Below are 6,127 nucleotides of genomic sequence, written 5' to 3' on the forward strand. Positions count from 1 at the left end.
ACGGGAGCGGGAGCCAGCCGGGGGCTGCAACCCAACGCGGCGGCGGAGCCAGCTCCCCCGCCGCCCGGCTCGGCCCCCAGGCCTCTGGGTCCCGGGCCCGCTCCTGCCCTTCCCAGGGCCCCAGACGGAGCAGGCGAGCGGCGCGATGCTGCAAGCCTGAGCCCGGTGTGGCTGGCCTTGTCCCCAGCGGACCCACGTCCCCTAAAGAAACCACCCGGGACCCTCCTGCAATGGGCAAGTGACCCTAGGATATCACGGCTACACCCTTGGCTACCCAAGACAAGGCCACGCCAGCATGAATGCAGCCTCCTTGCGCCACGCACCACCAGCCTTCGTGACACGGGTTCCCTCCAGCGCTGCGGCCCCCGGGGGCAGGGCGCTGCCCCACGAAGAGCTCAGCCTGCCCCCCGCACGTCCCGGCGCAGACCCGGCGCCGCAGGCAGCCGCGGACGCGCTGTCGGGCAGGACCGCGTTTCCCTGCCGCGCGCGAACAGGACAGCGGCAGGCGACTGGGACTGAACGGACGCGCTGCTCTTGCGAGTGTTTTGCTCCACGCAGGATCGTCGCCGGCCCTGCCCCCCGCCCCGTGGGGCTGGCGCTGGACGGTCTCACGTGGATCTGGGTTGTTGCTCCAAACGCCACGAGCCTCGGGCCCACCTCTGCCCGGGCCCGGCGAGCAGTGCCACGCAGCGGTGCGGCTCTTCCTTCCCGGCAACGAACAGCTTCACCGGGCGCGGGGGTCTCTGGCTGCCCCGTCTCCGGCAGGTTTGCTGAAGCATTAAATTACACCGCTGCCCCTTTTTCTTCCAATGAGCTATCGATCCATGCCGCGCCGCCGTCAGTCTCCAGCGCTCGGGGATTCGCGCAGGAGCAGGCTCAGGTATTTACGGGGTGGCCGATGCTGGGGTGCCGGTGCCCGCCTGGAGCAAGCCCACTCGAGGGCCCGGGCAGGGCGGCTCAAGGGGGCTCAACAGGACGCTCCGGCTCATAAGGATGAGCTGAGCTGGGATGAGGGCAGGCGGGGTCCCAGCGAGGGCTGCCGGGTCCCCTGCCAGCTCCGGGGCCACGTACCTGCCGGCTGGCATCTAGTCGGCGTCTCCAGACGGTGCCGGGACGGCTTGGCAGGGCTGGGACGCTGCTCCTGGCCCAGCGAATCTCACCGCTGCTTAGCGGAGGTCCTGGCAGCCCCTGCTTGACCCTGCCGGTGTCCAGCCTCGCGGGTCAGCACGGCACCAGGCCAGCTTGCTCCGGCGCCGGCACGTGGCAATGCCTCTATCCACTGGACGCTGCAATGGAAAGGCCGGGCAGTCACTGCCGTGCTGGGGTGCAGCGGCTGCAACCGATCGGTCTCACTGGTCATCTCCGAGAACCACGGAGCCGTGGGGCTGGCAGGGGCCAGCGGGGTCACGTCCAGTCCAAGCCCTGCCCAAACCACCCCAGGCACACCCCTCTTGTAGGAAAATTGCAGGCAAGCCTGACGGAGCACAGACATCACAGCTGGCCCTGCCGTCGCAAAGGGTGTTAATACACGGCCGGCCCCCGCGGCGAGCAAGGCAAAACCCCCGGGCTTGGACCAGTCTGACCAGGCATAAAACTCTGCGGCTGCAGGGGAGGGGTCCAAGCAGGGCAAAGGGCAAAGGGCACGGGTGCTGCAGCACACGCGTGCCCGGCCCTCCCAGAGCCCCCGCGAGCACGGCGTGTGGCCCCAGCGAGTTGTCCAGCGGGCACGGACCAGGCAGTGCCCAGGCCGGCGGCTCGGGGGATGCTCAAGCGGCCCCGCCGGGTAAACGCAGAGGCATCGCAGGGTAACACACAGGTGTGGGCCATGGCATTGCTGACCCCAAGGTCAGCCAGCAATGCTGGGCGACTGCCAGCAAGCGTGCAAGCAGGCCTGATCCAGTGCCAGCTCCAGGGGACGGGCACGCCGGCCCCCTCCATCACCGGTGCCGCTCTGCAGGAGCCGGGCTTGCTTTCCGCCGTGGCTTGGAAGGCGATAACGTGCAAGCGGACGTGCAGGGCCGCGCGGCCTCCACGCTGCGGTCTCTGCAGGGCGGCTTTCTCCGGGTGCCGGCTCGGCCGTCTCGGCGCTACGGTCGCGCCGCTCCTGGCCAGGGCTGCGGGCGGCTGAAGCCGGCTGCTCGACGGCTACGGGAGGCGGCGAGCTCGGCGCCCCTCTGCTAAGGGCTTGATGAAAACGCGGGGCGACGAGGCAGACCTTTCCGTGACTCGATGAACGCGCGCCAAGGCCCAAGCGCCGAATCCGGCCTGCGCCTCGAGGAGGGGCTCGGTCGCAGTGACGGGATGTCAGAACTAAGGTCCGGGACACGGTGAAACAGCACTGCCCCGGTAGCGGCAACACAGGCTCGGCCCCGACTTCCCGGCAGGGCCCGGGCCCGGCGCCCGCTCGGCCAGCGCTTGGGCAAAGCAGCCCTGCTCCGGCCACACGTCGCAGCAGGCCTCGGCAAACCGCAGGCACGTCGCGGGGCGGCTTCGCCCGGGGAGGGGCGGCAGCTGGAGCCGGGCGGCGGGGGCTGAGCCCCGGGCTCGTTTGCCTGCAGCAGTCAATCAAACCGCGATGGTGCCACACGGTCCCCGCTCGCCCTGCCCTGCAGACGTGCGTTTCGGGGACATGCAGGCTTTGAATGTCAGCAGCTGAGACCGCAGCTGCTCCCCATCCGCGTCCTGCTGAGCCCGTCACGTCACGTCACGACACGAAACGTTTAAAGCAGACGACACCAGGACTTGCTTTTCCACCCAGGCCAGATGCGGCGGGAGCCGGGAGCTCAGCCAGGCTCACGGGGGCTTGGAGGAAAGGGAGCAGGGGTGAGGGGCACGGAGAGAGGAGCAGGGCAGCGCTGCTCGGACCCGCTCCTCCTGCGCCGGGGCCAGGGGAGGCCGCAGGGTCTGGGGTGCCCTGCGTCCCGGGAGCGCCGATGCCCATCTGAAGGCTTCCCCACGCGTCTCGTGCTGGCCCAGAGCCTGCCTGCCACTTCCTTGGATGATTTAGGGTCTTAGCCAGCTGCCCAGCACCTTGAATTGGTGTTAAAGCCTGCGCCGCGTCCTGCTCGCCCTGCTCAACCCCTGGCATCGCAGGAAGGCGCCGTTTCACACCGGAAGCACGGCGCTGCCGAAACGTGGCCTTGCCAGAGGGGCGACAGCAGGGATACGGCCCGTTTGCCGCCTGGCAGCTAGTTACAGGCCCGGCCCAGTTAGTGGCACAGCCCCGTCCCCCACGGCGCAGGGACGTTGGCACCGACGGAGATAATCGCCGCGAGGAGCTAGTTCCAGCCGCCGCCAAAAAGGCATCGGCGGCTCGCGGAGGTGCGAGCGGAGCGGTCAGAGGGGCACGCGCCGCCGGCACCGGGGGCGGCTTCCCCAGCCCGGGCACCACCGGTTCCAGCCTCCTGTGACCCGAGGGCAGGCCTGGGGCGCTTGACGGGGCAGACCGCTCCGAGCCCCCGCAACCGCGGCACGCACCCGCCAGCCCTGGGTGCCCGGGGGCGCTGGGGCGGGTGTGCAAGGCACGGTCGTGCACGGGGACAGCGTGGGCACGGGTGCTACCCAGCGCGGCGAGGGATGCAGCTCGTTCCTACTAAGGCACCTGTTAGCAATGGCAGGAGGACGCCTGGGTGCCCGGGGACCCAGCGAGCAGCAGCTGTGCGAGCAGGAGAGGGCACCGGGGAGGGCACCGCTCCCGCAGGGGCAAGGGCAGGCCGGGCGCGAGGGCAGGAGGGCTGGGGCCCACCCCCGGGCCTCGGGCTGGTTTGAGGAGCAGCGAATAACACCCGACGCGGCTCTGCCCACCGCAGCGCTGCCCCGTGACAAGCGGCGCACTGAGTCACGGCAGTACAGGCATTAAGCTCTGATTTCTGAAACAAAGATAAAATTACGTGATTAAGATCTAATTAAACTCTAACTGCCGAGGCTATGAATCACTTCAGTGCTCAGTTTAATGGATGTCTTTCGAAGCCATCATGTGTTTTGTTTGCTTCTGCGGCCCGCGATTTCCCCGGAGGGCCGGTGCGGGCAGGGCCGGAGGTTCGCTCCCGCCGTGGCTGGGGACCACTGGAAACGTTGCCGCGGGAGCAAGAGGCTAGAAATCCATTTCTAACCAGACAGGATGTCTCCCTCGACCGATGCGTTCACATGCACATCGCAGGAGGAGTAATGGGGCCCGGGAAACTCCTGAGATACTCCGCGTCTTCGATGCAATTAGCACGAACCGTCTGCGCCTTCGAGGGGCCCGCGGCCGTTCAGGCTCCGGGAGCCGCGTCTAGCGAGCGGGGGAAGCCAAGTGTTCCCTGGTCCCACGGACAACAGCCGCAGCACGCGGCGTCCAACGCCTCCGGAGCAGGACGCCCGAGGAGACCGCGCCGAGGTGCATCGGGCACGAGGCCCGTCCCGTCGTCGGTGCAGGGGCCGAGTCCGCCCCGCCCGCAGCTACCGCAGCGGATGCCGGGAAGATCTGCAAGGGCAGCCCAGGCACGGCCCCGTCCCTGCCAGCCGGTCCCTGCCCGTCTCTGCAGCCCTCGGGGGGCAAACCTTGAGCCCGCAGACTTGTGGGCTCCTTGAAGGGGGCCCCGAAACTCCAGGCCTCCAGGGGTGAGCGAGTGGGCGCCCAGCCGGGGCTGTGCGGAGATGCCACCCTCCTCCCGCTCCCCCCGTGCCCGCGGGAGCGGGAACTCCTTCGGGAGCCTTTAACCGGACGTGGCAACCTCATTGCCGGCCTCACGCCGGGGCGAAAGGTGAAGCCCCGGTGCAGTTTCGCGGACGCGCCGGCTTGAGGCCAAGTCCGCGTTCCTGAGGGCGTCGGGGAGTTCACACGCGCGGGGGAATGGCCCTGGAGCCGTGGGGGAGGCAGAGGCAGAGGCAATCAAGGAAGCTCATTTCAGGTATTTGAGTTAAAATCCAGAGAGGCAAGTGCCTTTCCAGCCGGCACAAATCACAGCTCCGCTGCTTAGTAAAACCAGGAGCAGAGCATCTCGCACAGCAATAACGATTATTTACAACAGAGCAGCAACAACAGGGCAAGGTTCAACGGCTCCTGGGCAGCTGGCGCCGAGCGCCGGCGCAGTCAGCTCTGGCCCAGGGCTTTCAAGAGCTGAGGAGCTGCCGGTCGCCCTTGCACCGCGGCCGCGTCTCGCCATCGCTGTCGGGGGTGACGGGAGCACACGATGCAGAGGTTGGCTCACTTGAACCCCCGTGTCCTGGCCCCCTCTGCCTCCCACGCCTGGCGCCGGGTTTGTCCGGAATCAGGCCGCGAAGCCAGCCCAGCCCCCGTCCAGGCCGCGGCTCGCCGGGAGACGGCACGGTCGCCGACGCTCCACGACGAGCGAGGCCTCGAGGGCTGTAACTGCCGGGAGCTCGGGCACGGGACGTCCCTGCGCAGCGCGGCCGGACTTCCCGTCAGAGGAGCCGGCCCCTGCCGCCTGCAACGTCCTGCTGCGAGAAGAGGTGCTAATATATGCTCAAGAGACCCCCAGTAGCGGTCATGCCCCTGCTCCAGAGGAAGGCAAACCACGACCCTGGGGTAATCCCTTCCTGCCCCCAGTGCAGCGTGGGTCTGACCCCAAGCGCAGGGTCCCAGCAGCAGCATTGGCACAGCCCAGCCTGGGCCACAGCAGCACCCGGCACCTCTGCGGGAGGCTCAAACCCCCTGGCACGGAGCAGAAACAGGGAGGGCTGCAACCAGCCCAGCCCTGAAGCCTGGGACAGCCCCACGGGCAGCGCAGCACAGGGAGCACCCCGCGCAGCACCTCCAGCCATGGAGAGCCCCCGGCTCCCTGCTCCGCCACTGCCCCGGGCGGAGCAGCCCCGCCGGGCGAGGAAGACGACAGGTCTTGCTGGAAAACAGGGCGTACTTGTCCCTTGGCTGAGGCGGCGGCAGGCGGGACACGGCCGCAGACCTCAGCTCGCGGCGCGGTAACGAGGAACTCACTGCGGCAAAGGGCTGGCATCCGAGCCCCCGCCGCCAGCCTGCCCCAAGCTGACGCTCCTGCTCGCTCCGGGCGGCGGCAGGGACGGACGAGCACCCGCTGACCTCCGGTCTCCCCGCCAGCTCCTCGGCCCGGGCCGGCCTCGCTGCCCGCCTTGCCCGAGCCAGGAGGCGAGGCCCGGGGGTGCGCGG

This window comes from Crocodylus porosus, unplaced genomic scaffold, assembly GCF_001723895.1.
Source record: "Crocodylus porosus isolate Cpor-Errol unplaced genomic scaffold, CroPor_comp1, whole genome shotgun sequence".
Classification (NCBI taxonomy): Eukaryota; Metazoa; Chordata; order Crocodylia; family Crocodylidae; genus Crocodylus; species Crocodylus porosus.